General features: G+C 38.1%; 1 pseudogene; it reads right to left on the bottom strand.

Annotated features, from left to right (window-relative positions):
- Positions 1-7,556: 7,556 nt before the first annotated feature.
- Positions 7,557-12,115, bottom strand: LOC112855743 (importin subunit alpha-1 pseudogene; annotated as a pseudogene).
- Between the last annotated feature and the right edge of the window lie 1,460 nt (positions 12,116-13,575).

The raw sequence follows: 13,575 nt of genomic DNA, 5'->3' as shown, positions 1-13,575 counted from the left end.
GGAAGAGAGTGGGATGGTAAAGATGATGTCTATGGGAGGTTTTCAGAGCCAGTGAATTCCATCCCCCGCCCCGTGCATAGTTGTGAATGGGGCTTGTGGATCAGGAAGCACCTTTGGGCAACTTGTAGTGATACAGTAATCCCAGTATGATTCCATATTTTGGATTCATGCTTTTCTTACAATCTAGCTTCAGGTTGGAAAATGAATTGACACTGTCAAACAGTATAAAGTTCTACACTGAAGACAAGGAAACTAGAAGTCAGACCTAGAATTCTCTCTCTGGTTCAAATTTCTTACTCATGTAATTCAATTTACATATGTAATAAGTCCTGAGTGTAATCTCTACTATTATCTGCCTTTAAGTAAAGTCCTTGAGATATGGCCGTCTCCTGTTTTTCTGCAACACTTTGGGGTAATTCCCATCATCTCATTGAGTATTGTGAAATTATAGAATTAAAAAGTTCCCACTGTAGGGGCGCCTGGGTGGCGCAGTCGGTTAAGCGTCCGACTTCAGCCAGGTCACGATCTCGCGGTCCGTGAGTTCGAGCCCCGCATCAGGCTCTGGGCTGATGGCTCGGAGCCTGGAGCCTGTTTCTGATTCTGTGTCTCCCTCTCTCTCTGCCCTTCCCCCGTTCATGCTCTGTCTCTCTCTGTACCAAAAATAAATAAAAAACGTTGAAAAAAATTTTTTTTAAAAAAAAGTTCCCACTGTAGTATGAAAGTATTTTTAAGATGATGTTGCAGGTCTCATATAAAAATATGTAAATTCTCTAAGGACTAGAAATATTTTTCATTAATTTAAAATAATATTTGGATCATATGTCAGTTTGGAATAAATTGATTTATCAAGCATCTTGTTTTGGCACAGTGGTGACTACAAGTACATCAGTTATCTTTGGAAGAAAAATGGTTTCTATAGGTTATAAGTTAGGTCAGTTAGTCATCCTGGATATATTGTGTCTCTGATGCTGTTTCCTTAGATTTGATCTCGCTTCTCTCTTATACATTTGAAGCTTATTTAGGAATGTGTCAGAACAAGCTGTCTCTCAAGCCTAAATTGTTAGCCTTGAGGGCAGGGACCACGTTGTTATATTATGTTTGGAGCAGGGCACAAGAGAGCACTGCCCAGATAATAAAGGATGGTGATGAGCTCAAGTGGGTGACCTAGCTCATCAGTCTGGACACCATGGGCAGAGAGCACATGCCATTGTTCTCAGAGTTTTTTCCTTGATGACCTCTCTGAAGCTACTCTTCACCTTGCTATGAAGTCTTATTTAATTTCTTTTTACTTTAAAAAGAAAGGTCTGTAACATAACTTGTCTACTTTTGTTTTGCAAGCATTCAGTTTTAAAACAATTGAAAGTCATACCTGATCTTGTTTTTTTTTATACTTAATATTTAACAGTCTTGGCATATACAAGAGTTTGATAAATGAATGTTAAATCAAATTGAATTGGTACCTTTGACAGTGGGTAATCAGGCAGTTGAGAGCAAATTAAGATCTAGAATCCAGGTTTCCTGTCTATTCCCTCCCCGCCAAGAGGAACAATGGATTCCCAATGGCTCTCTGACCCTCACTCAGAATCCAGCCTGGTTTAGGGCTGCTGTAGATCTTAAGCCCAGGGGATTGATAAAAAAAAAAAACAGACTTGAAAATGTAGTTAAGTTTGTAATTGAGTTTGATTTCAACTTGGGTTTGTAATATTAACACTCTGGGGAATTCCTGGTTTTCCTCCACTTGGAGAACTTTGTATCACTTCCCAGAGGAGCTGGGAACTGGAAACAGGACAACTTAAACTTCTTATTAAAAATGGACTTTCCTCTTGATGGCATGCTTAAGCCTTATAAAACGCTATTTTGGTGCTTTTACTGGACGTGTTTAAGCCTGCATTGCTCAAGGCCAATATTACAGGAATAAGAAACTCTGTTCTGACAGTAAAACATCCATTTGAGAAAGATGGTAAATTTATTGGGAACATTTCAGGGTTGAAGCATATTTGTAACTGTGAGATATGGCCTGAATTATTAATCATCATGAGAAACTGAATAGAACTGACTCTGATATGCTAGATTAATGGCATTTGATTTTAGTACCCCAAACTGAAATCATCATCTGTGAAAAGAGATTTGCAATCTTTTCAGTAATTCAGCCCTGGCTATGTTATAGCCCCAGAACTCTGGCTTTAATTACTACTGATTTCATTTTACCTTCTCCTAGTGATGCCATTTTGAAATGTGGTGAGAGGATTCAAATCATTTCAAATTTGATACTTTGAACTAAAGTGAATCCAGAACCGTGGGGTTAAGAAGATTGTGAGCTTTTTAGGCCAGTAAGTAGGAAATGGAGGAGGGAAGATGTCATTTTTGAGCACTTACTCTGTTTTAGGAATGTTAGCCAAATGTAGGTATTATTCCCATTTTACAGATGAGAAATCTGAGACTTAGAGCAGTTTGATGTTTTGCCCACAGCTGCCCCACTTACAAGAAATAAGCCAGGATGCACACCAGCTTGAATGACTTCCAAGTCTGTATGCTTCTGACTCTGCTGTAGAGATTCCCTCCTGAGTTTTGTACATATTTAAATCTCCTTAGCAGTGCTTTCCTCATATTGCACTTACACTGGTATTATAGTTATGTCAAGTTTTGTTTTATCTCATTAGTCTATATTCTTATTAATGAATAAGGCTGTGTTTTCTATGCAACTGACATAATGCCTCTTCCACATAGTAGATGTTTTAAAAAACTTACTGAATAAAATTGTTTAATAATCTGACATTGTTTCCTACTTGATGTAGATCTAGGGTTCAAAACTATTCTTTCCCAAAATAATGCTAGTGGTTGGTAGTTAAAATGTTAAATCTCATATACAATATTATAATTTTCTCTTCAATCAACACTTTCTTCTTTTCAAACAGGGAAAACAACAGTATATAAATAGTGATTTCTTCTTATTAAAGAATAGGAAAAAAATATTCAGAGGGGATACAAATAAATAAACCGAAGTCCCACCCTTTGGGAGTTCATAGCCAAGTGACAGTGATGAGAGATGGTCATGATATTTATAATATAGGGTAGAATGTTCTAATGCCTGAAGAAAATATTCAAGTAGAGTTGTAAAAGTTTAGAAGAGAGGTGATTTTTTAAAATCCCAGTTTAGTTAACATACAGTGTTATATTATTTTCAGGTATACAATATAGTGATTTAGCAATTCTATACATTATTCAGTGCTCATTATGATGAGTATACTCCTAATCCCCTTCACCTATTTCACCCATTCCCCCTACCCTCCCCACTGATAACCCATCTGTTTGTTCTCTATAGTTAAGAGTCTGTTTTTTGTTTTTTTCTCTTTGTTCATTTATTTTGTTTCTTAAATTCCACATATGAGTGAAATCATACGGTATTTGTCTTTCTCTGACTGACTTATTTCACTTAGCATTATACCCTCTAGATCCATCACGGTGTTGCAGATTTCATTCTTTTTTATGGTTGGGTAATATTCCATTGTGTATGTGTTTTTGTGTGTGTATTTTGCTATTTATGTGTCACATCTTTTTTAAAAAATTTATTTTTTGAGAGAGAGAATGCAAGTGGGAGAGGGGCAGAGAAAGAGGGGTACAGAGGATCCAAAGAGGGCTCTGCACTGAAAGTAGAGAGCCCAGTGAGGGGCTCGAACTCGTGAACTCAAGCCAAAATCAAGAGTCAAAAGCCTAACTGACTGAGCCACCCAGGTGCCCCAACCACCAGTTTATCCAGTCATATATCAATGGACACTGGGGCTGATTCCATAATTTGTAAATAATGCTGCAGTAAATATAGGGGTGCATATATCTTTTTGAATTAGTGTTTTTGTTTTCTTTGGGAAAACACCCAGTGGTGAAATTACTGGATCATAAGGTAATTCTGTGTTAATCACAGTTTTCCTCAGTGGCTGCACCAGTTTGCATTGTAGCCAATGGTGCATGAGGGTTCTTTTTTCTCCACATTCTTGGGAACATTTATTGCTTCTTGTGGTTTTGATATCAATTATTCTGACAGGTGTGAGGTGATACCTCATTGTATTTTTTAAAAAAAATTTTAATGTTTATTTTTCAGAGAGAGAGAGAGAGACAGAGTGTGAGTGAGGGAGGGGCAGAGAGAGAGAGGGAGACACAGAATCCAGGGGGGAGAGAGAGAGGAAGACTCAGGTTCCATCCAGCCTCTGAGCTGTCAACACAGAGAACTGTCAGAGCGAGAGCAGAGGGAAGGCAGAGAGAGAGGGAGGGAGAGAGAATCCCAAGTAGGTTCTGCATTGTCAATGCAGAGCCATATGCAGGGCTCGAACTGACCAACTGTGAGATCATGACCTGAGCCAAAAATCAAGAGTCAGATGCTTAAATGACTGAGCCGCCCAGGCACCCCCTCACTGTAGTTTTGATTTGCATTTTCCTGATGATGAGTGATGTTGAGCATCTTTTCATGTGTCTGTTGGCCATATGTAAAGGAAAGATGATTTTTAATTTGCAAGGATCAGGGAAATGTTCATGAAAGAGGGGAAATTTGACCTGGCACTTAGAAAGATGAGAATATCTTCACACGTTTCAAGGGAAAGGACTCCAGGCAGAGGAAATAATTTGAGAATAGTTATGGAGACATAAATGTCAAATGAACAATGCTCAGTTTAATCTGACTGGAGTATAAGTCATGTTAAACATACTGAAAAAGTGAGATAGGAGAGGGTACTGGGGAGAGGGCTTGGGGAGCTTTCTGTTATATGTTATTTAAATTCCTTTTTAATAGTTTTATGAGATCATGACCTGAGCCGAAATCAGGTGCTTAACCAACTGAGCCACCTGGGTGCCCTAGAACTGCACTTTGTAAGCACAAATTTGAGAAGATTATTTTAACAGTAATATGTAGCTTTGAAGGAAGTGGAAAAGTTAGTATACTACCACTGCAGTAGTATAGATTAGAAACTGGCATAGAATATACTATTAGTGAATAGTACAGATAAGAATAGTATGGATGAGAAAAAATTGCGTATATTAGAAACAAAGATTTGAATGATGATGACATCAATGGAAATAAGAATGAGACAAATTTAAGATGAATTTTAGAATTACATATGATAGGACTGGGCAATTGGTTGAATATACGTGCTGCAAAGGGAGACTTTAAAGATAATTTTAGAATTAAGAGGATGGGGGAATTATAAGAAGGTTAAGAACATAATAGAACCAGAGGAATCAGTTGGCGAAGTCTACAAGAGGAGAAAGACAAGTGCTTTTTTTGTTGTGTTGAGTTACTGGCAAAGAATTCAGGGCAATTGAAAAGTCTGGTATTATTTCTATATGTGCAAAGCCTTGGTGAGGAAGGCATAGGACAAACTACAAAAGGGAACGTTATTTAATTTTCAATATCTATGAATCATAGATCCTCAGTGACTCTATAATTAATAGACATTCTATAGTAATAAACAGACATGAAGAAACAGAAAAATATATATTCATACAAATATTCCTGCAAAGATACCTGATAATAGTTACCCCGATAAATTTAGAGTGTCCATCTGTGGTATTAGTACAGAATGAGAAAGATTAAACTTTAGAATTAATTTGGATAAAATACCCCTGGAAGTTCCAATATAGTGCTTCTATGAAGTCCAAGACTCCTCCTTAGACCCCTTTGGTTGCTTATTTTCTTATCATTAACAAATCTTTTATAAGGTGATGTGACTAGAACAGGATTTGTGCTATCCTGAGGCCATTTTTATCAAATAGTGCTTGAAGGGAGCAGATTGGTCTTATAGAGGTTAGATTTCATTTTATTAATTGATGTCTAGCAGCTCCAGAATTTTCTTAAGTCAGATGGGGCACAGTTGTTTGGCCATTAACTCTCCAGCTATATTAGTCTTCCATTAATCAAACTGAAATTCAGTTTCTAAGATAGGTTTTCAAACTTACTTATCCCCTCCACCAACCCTTTCTCCCCTTTTATCCCCCTTTCTTTTTGAAAATATATTTATTAAATGCCTGTTCCATTCCAGACGTTATGTTGAATGCTAGGAGTGGATTGAGGAAGAAGTTCCTGTTTTTAGGGACCTCATAGTCTAGTAGGGTAGAATCTTAAGTGCTCTGATACAGGAGCACAGAAAAGGGAACTAAATCAGATCTGGAAGTGGAAGGGTAAGTTAGAAATGATTTTCCAGAAATGGTGACATCCGAGCAGTGTTTTGAAGATAAGTAGGAAATAGCTGGAAAAAAAGTGTTGTGGGATGGGAGAGCCCATTCTTGGTAGAGGCTTAAAGACACATTCAGAGATTTACAAATAGTCTGTACAGCTGGAAAGAGGAGGGTATTTGGGGAATTATAGGAGATGGAGTGAGAAAAATAGGCAGGAGTAAATAGTTATGAGTCTTGGGTTCAAAGGAATTTCAACCACCTCCTGAAAGCTTGGATTTCATTCAAGGGATTAACTTGTTAAAATTTGTACTTTAGGAAGATTATTTTGGTACAGGAATGGAAAATGGATTTGAAGAAGGTAAGATTGGAGGCAAGGATGTCTATGAGAGGCCACTGCTAAAATCTGGGGAAGAAGATGAAAGCTTAAATTAAGGTAGCTGAGAAATTAAGGGAAAGGATAGATTTAGGAATAATTAAGAAGACAGACCACTTGGGTCTTGGAGCCTGATTGATGAAGAAAGTGAAAGAAAGGGATAAAATCTCAAGTATTTGGTTTGGATATTTGAGTCCTTCATGGGATCATTCAGTGAAGATATAGAAGTGAGATCTGATTTTTGGAAAGAGTTAGATATTTCAGACTTTGGCATATGGAAGTTGAGATTCTCTTTGGTTATCCAGGAAGAAATGTCTATTAGGCAACTCAGCTGAATGTTTTGAAGTAAGAGATATGGACTAGAATTATCCTGTAAGCCAATGTCATAGATATGGGTGCCAAACCCCAAGGGTCATGGGGTGAGAACTGAGGTTGGAGCTCTTGGGAAGACATTTAATTGATAATCAGAGGAATACATAGACGAGAAAGATAAGCAGAAGAAGTAAAAGGGGAAAAAAGAGAGGAACAATGTAATGGAAATAGAGTTTAAAGAAGGAGGAAGTGCCATTAGTGTCAGTCTGCAAACAAGTAAACTAAGAACTACAGAAAAATTTTTATTATATTTGACATAAAGGTGTAATCAGTGACCTTTGACCTGAGCAGTTTTAGTAAAGCAGTATGGGCAGGGCAGGAATTGAATCATGCACAATTGTAAGGGGAACAGCTGAGTTAGGAATGAAAAATGAAATAGTAGGATGAGAACAGATCAAGTCCTGGGAGCAAAACCAAATTGGGGGCCAAAATGAGCAGGAATTGATGCTGGACAGGAGTAGGGAGAGGACAAACATGAGGCTCATATAGATTCTGTTGGAATATGATATAGTTTAGCTGGCATGATTGTAGTTAGGATACCCTAGAGGCATTATACAACTTCTGAACCACATTTCTGAGATGTATTTTCTCCTGACCAAACATTTCACATCCAGAGGGCAAATCAGAAATCCTGACCAGTTACATGCAACTACTCATCTAGCATTAAACAGCTAAGAACTGTTCCAACACAATGAGGCAAACTGTCTGTGGAAAGAGGAGTCTTTTATCATATACTGCATAGGCCCAGAAATCAATAAGTGCTTGACAGTCTGGAAAGCATCCTTTTGATGATGGATCCAATGTCATTGAAAGTACTTAAATGCCTCAGCAATGTTTGTCTTTTGTCAAAGAAAAATGTGGTTGTAAACTGGATGCACTGAGAAGGCTTGAAGCTCTTACTTTGTTTTCAGGGTAGGCCTGCCAAGGATATCATGTACTACATTTTTAGGGATAAATATCCAGCAGCATTGGTGAGGTAGCTAAGGAAGGTATCCCTGGAAATTCTGATTTGTTGAGGGAAGGACAGGAGACAAGGGTGCTGTGTGTGGATGTCTAACTTGGCTGGATGTTCTCTGATCAGGTAGCTCTGGGGCAAAGGCAAGCAGGTTGACTCCATTCCTAGTTCATACTTGAGTCTGCTTCTCACCTACTTACTCCCCATAGTCATCCATTTTCTCTGGTTATTGATCTTCAGTTTTGCTCTAGGCTATAACCCTGGATCCTCTGATACCAGACTTACTATGTTTACCAGTGAATTACTAATAGCTGACTCTGGATCACCTTCTTGGATCATATAATGTCTTATAAACTGTACCCACTTGAGCAGAAATACACCTTGTTAAAATAGACTTGAGTAAAAGGTTTCACCCACTCTCATCACCAGAATGTTGACTGAAAAGATCTTGAAGCTTTTATCAATCCAATTGCCTATCTATAACAATATGATGAGATCTCTAATTCAGAACTTTCATAAGCAACAAAAGAATTTGTGGACAATGCCTGATTCCCCAGTCTGTAAGGATAACAGTTCATGTAGTTCAATGCCACAAAGTACAAAGTGGGACAATGGCTTTTGATAGAAATTTCCAGTTTTTCGGTGAAAACTCTTTGTAAAAGAAACAGTTTTTATTCTGGTCTGGTTTGAATTTTCTTCTGTTGGCCAAGTTTAGCTGACCCTACTCTGATCCTCTTCTGTGTGTTACATGGTATTTTTGCCTACTCTCTTCTGCCTGATGATATAACTTTTTTGCTTAGAGATATTTTTTAGAATGAATTTTTTCCCAATGAAACTGTGCAAAATGTTTAATTCATTTTGTTCTGCAAAATGTTGGTACCTGCTTTCTTCTTGCCTCTGAAAGGGCTGGTTGATGTTGCCCTGTGTCTGTGTCTGCATTATCCTATCCATCTCTGTCCTTGTGGCCCTTGCTTACTTTTGCCATGCAGCACTCTCTGTCCTGATCTGTATTCTCTTCATTGTGGTGATGGTTAATAGCTCAGACTTCAGAATGAGGCTGCATTCTTACATGGAGATTCAAGTGGGAAAGAATTTGCTTCCATACTCATTCAAGTTGGCGGTATTCATTTCCTTAAGGATGTATTACTGAGGGCCCAGGCTTCTTACTGGCTGTTGTCTGGAGGCCTTCCATAGTTCCTTGACACATGGCTTCCTTGGTATGCCTGCTTGCTTTATCAAGACAGCAAGGAGAATCTCTCACTTCAGTCTGCTAAGAGGCAATATTATATGATGTAATATAAAATGGGAGTGACACACTTATATTATATGATGTAATATAAAATGGGAAAGAACACACTTTCGCTGTGTTCTATTTGTTAAAGCAAGTCGAAGGTATCTTCTACACTGAAGAGGAGGGGATTACACAAAGGTGTAAACACTAGGCAGTGGACAATGTTTGGAGGGTGCAATCACCATAGGGTCTGTGTGCCATGCCCAGATGCTTGACAAATTGTAAGGTCATAGGAGGTACTGAACTATTCCATAGCCTTAATCTTATTAATTCTATGAACAAGATATCAAAATATCATACTATAATAGAGCTTGGGAAGATAATGGAATAGGAGGACCCTGAACTTAGCCCTCCCATGTAGGAGAGGCCCAGCTATGCTCAGCTACCAATAAGCACCACGCCTAGCCTCATGCCCCTGGCCACCTGACATGTAGGCCCCAGCTGCCCTAGCACTTCAGGGAATCCAGAATAGGAACTAGTGGCTCAATGAAAAATTTTCTAACACCACCACCCTGTTCTTAAATTCCCTGGCAGGCATGCCTGCTCAGAGCTGGCCTGCTGGGTCCCACTAACACCACAAAGAGCAAGGAGAACTCACAAAAGGCAGGGAGTCAGTGCAGACAATTGCGCTGAAAGGAAAAGTGACTCAGAAACAGTATCAGGGCGTAAGCAACACACATAGGATACTCTCCTGAAGTGCCAGGTTCTGGTGAACAGGGAACGTTGCCCTGCAAGGCACTTCAGGACCTCTTCTTCATAAAGTCACTGCTTTCAAGAGCAGAAGACATAGTTGCCTTTTTCTTTCTCTCTCTCTCTACCTTTCTTTCTTTCCTTTTCTTTCTTTCTTTCTTTTTTTTTTTTTCTTTCTTTCTTTCTTTCTTTCTTTCTTTCTTTCTTTCTTTCTTCCTTTCTTTCTTAGAAAAGGGTGGAATTTAATCTTTAGTTACAGGACACTGCAAGATATGGATTCCACAAAGAAGTAAGAAACCCATTTAGAGGAGAAGCTTCATAGAGTATGTACAATTTGGAACTGTTCAAGTATAGTTTCATTGTAAAAAGTGCTACAATAACAAAACATATTTAAAAGAGTTCTTAGTAGAGAAACAGTAAGATATACCAAACATATTACACAACAAACAACTTAAAATTTTTTTAAAAAACTTTATTTTGAGAAAGAGAGTGTGTGAGTGGGGGAGGGGCAGTGAGAAAGTGGGAAAGAATCCCAAGCAGACTCGGTGCCCTCTTCTCAGAGCCCAACTTGGGGCTTGATCACACGAACCATGAGTGTCATCCTGAACTTGGATTGTATAGCCTTCAGAGTTAGTTTCTGGAACAGCGTATGATCTTCCTCTTCCTCTACAAAGAAATACCTCTCAATCAAGTTTAATGAAGCTTTGAATACAGACTCATTTTAATGGCTTTGTAGAGTTTCAATTTTGTCCAAATCTCCACATTCTTTAATCATTATACTCAGTTTCTCAGTTTTACTTAGCTTCTCAGCAGGCCAAAAGATGTTTGAAATGCATCCATAATAACCAGAGTAATTTTTGTATCTTTTGCAGTTAAGAGATTCATCAATTGTTCTATTATGCCACAATGAATGATGTATACAGTCTGTTCAACTGTTCTTCCACTTGTATAGTTGGTCACAACCCATACAGCATCCTTTTGTGTCTTAAAGTGTGTCTCAGAGAGAAAATCAGTGAGGGATGGTACTAATCCATGATTCACAACTTGCTGTATCTGGTCTTGGTGACCAGCTATGATGTTTGACACTGTCCACATAGCTTACTTCTGAATATTAGTTTTGAGGTTCATTAGCAGGCTTGGAAGGACAACATGTACTCCTACATCTGTTACAACCTGAGTCTGTTCATCTGCCCCAGTGACGATATTTACTGTGGCTTTTAGCACGGGAGTCACAATGAGCAATTCACTAGTTCCTAGAAGCTTTACAAGTTGGAGCACAACTCCTATTTTCATGACCATTTTAGTCCATTCATTTGGACCATCAGTAAGATAGGAGATGGCCCAGCAAGTATGTAATAATACTTCTGGATCATCATGATTCAGGAGATGAACTAAGGTAGGAAGAATCTGCTCAGTAGCATCTAACAGACATTCAGGATTCTTGTTGTGACAAAGGTTTGAAAGTGTCCGAGGAAGGTTATGTAAATAACCGCATTCTAAAGATTACATATCAGAAATTGTAAGGAGAGCCAACAGCAGGTCAACTGTACCATATTTGGTAAACAAGTCTTGAGGAACTGAACCATCATCTGCATTGCTTCCTAGCACCCCTACAGCTTGTTCACTGATGTGGGCATGGGAAGATGCCAACAGAGAAATGAATGCTGGGGTATCACCTCCATCTACCACAATTTTGGTCTGTTCTGATGTTCTGGAAACAATGTTAGTGAGGGCCCAAGCAAATTAAAACTGAATAGGACTACAATCAGTTCTACCCAAGAAGTATACAAATTTTGGAATCAAAACCAGCCCAGATTATGTTGTCTATGGGAGGCTGTGTTTCCCTGGAAAGCAGTTTCCTATCAGCTTTAGTAGCCTGGAGCTAGCTTTCCAAATGAATTGCTATTTATGCCTTGGACAATGTCATCAACAGACCAACTTACAGTGCCTTGGTTGTTACAGTTCTCTTGCAGTAGAGAAGTAGCACCATCAGGAAATGAGCTTACATTTCTCCTTTTCAGCATCTGGTCATCCTTAGCTTTCCTCAGCTCCTCATTAACTTCTATTCAGTGCCACCTCATTTCTGTACTGTCTTTCTCCTTGTTCTTGAACCTGTTAAGGCAGGCAGCTGGCGAATTAGCATTTATATTGGTGGACATGGTTATGAGACAAAGGGAGAAAGCTATACAGCTGGCTCAGGCTTCCAGGAGATGGTGTGGGGGCATGTAGGTCAGCTTCCCTCAAAATGTCCACAATGGCTCAGCCCAAAGACAGTGTTATAGCTAACTTTCTTAACACAGAGAAACAGACAAAGAGGCAGACAAAATGAGGAGACAGAGAAATTTATCACAAATGAAAGGACAGGATAACACCACAGCCAGAGATCTAAGAGAAACAGATATAAGTAACATGGCTGAGAGAGAACTTAAAGCAATTATCATAAGGATACTCACTGACTTGAGAAAAGAGTAGAAGACATAAGTGACACTTACACAGAGATAAGGAGTAACATAGCAAAGACAAAGGACTCAATGAATGAAATGAGAAACACACTTGACAGAACGAAGAGCAGGATGCAAGAAGCATAAGAATGAATTAGTAACCTAGAAGAAAGAATAATGCTTACTAATCAAGCTGGCCAAAAGAGAGAAAAAAGAATTACACAAAATGAGAATAGACTTAGGGAACTCAATGACTCCATCAAACATAGTAACATTTGTATTATAAGAATCCCAGAAGAAGAGAGAGAAAGGGGGGCAGAAAATTTATTTGAAGAAATAATAGCTGAAAACTTCGCTAATCTGAGGAAGGACACAGATATCCAGATCCATGAGGGACAGAGAACTCCCATCAAAATCAACAAAAGCATACCTACACCAAGACATATTGTAATTAATAGAAAGATAAAGAAAAAATATTAAAGCTGTAAGATGAAAGAAGTCAGTAACTTACAAGGGAAAATCCATAAAGGAAATTTTCAACAGAAACTTTGCAAGCGAGAATGGAATGACATGATATATTCAAAGTGCTGAATGGGAAAAATCTGCAGCCAAGAATACTTTATCCAGCAAGGCTATCATTCAGAATAGAAGGAGAGATAAAGCATTTACAAGACAAAAACTAAAGAAGTTCGTGACTAGTAAACCAGCCCTGCCAGAAATATTAAAGGGGACTCTTTGAGTGGAAAGGAGAGATCAAAAGTGACAATATAAAGGTAAGAAATGCAAAAGCAGTGAAGATGAATATTTTTGTAAAAAATCAGTTAAGGAACTCACAAAAAAGAATATAAAATATAATAACATATACCTAAAATGTGGGGAGTAGAGAGTTCAAACTTAAATGACTATTAACTTAATATATACTGCTGTATGCAGAAGAGGTTATGTACAAACCTAATGGTAACCATATATCAAAGACCACTAATAAACATGCAAGGAATAAAGAGAAAGAAATACAATATATCACTAAATAAAATCAGCAAAACATGAGAGAAAGACAAAGGCTCAGAGAAAATCTTCAGAAAGATTACTTAGCCACAAGCTAAGTAATAATTTGGTAATAAATACATATCTATCACTAATTACTTTGAATGTAAATGGATTAATGTTCCAATCAAAAGACACAGAGTGACAGAATGGATAAAAAAGCAAGACCCATTCATATGCTGCTATAAGACCCTCATTTTAGACCAAAAGACACCTACATATTTTTACTAACAAACATAAAGAAGCT

This window comes from Puma concolor, chromosome B3, assembly GCF_028749965.1.
Source record: "Puma concolor isolate L17-30 chromosome B3, mPumCon1.1.hap2, whole genome shotgun sequence".
In the NCBI taxonomy this organism is placed as follows: Eukaryota; Metazoa; Chordata; class Mammalia; order Carnivora; family Felidae; genus Puma; species Puma concolor.
Note: the sequence above shows the minus strand (reverse complement) of the source record. Positions and strands in the feature narration are given on the sequence as shown.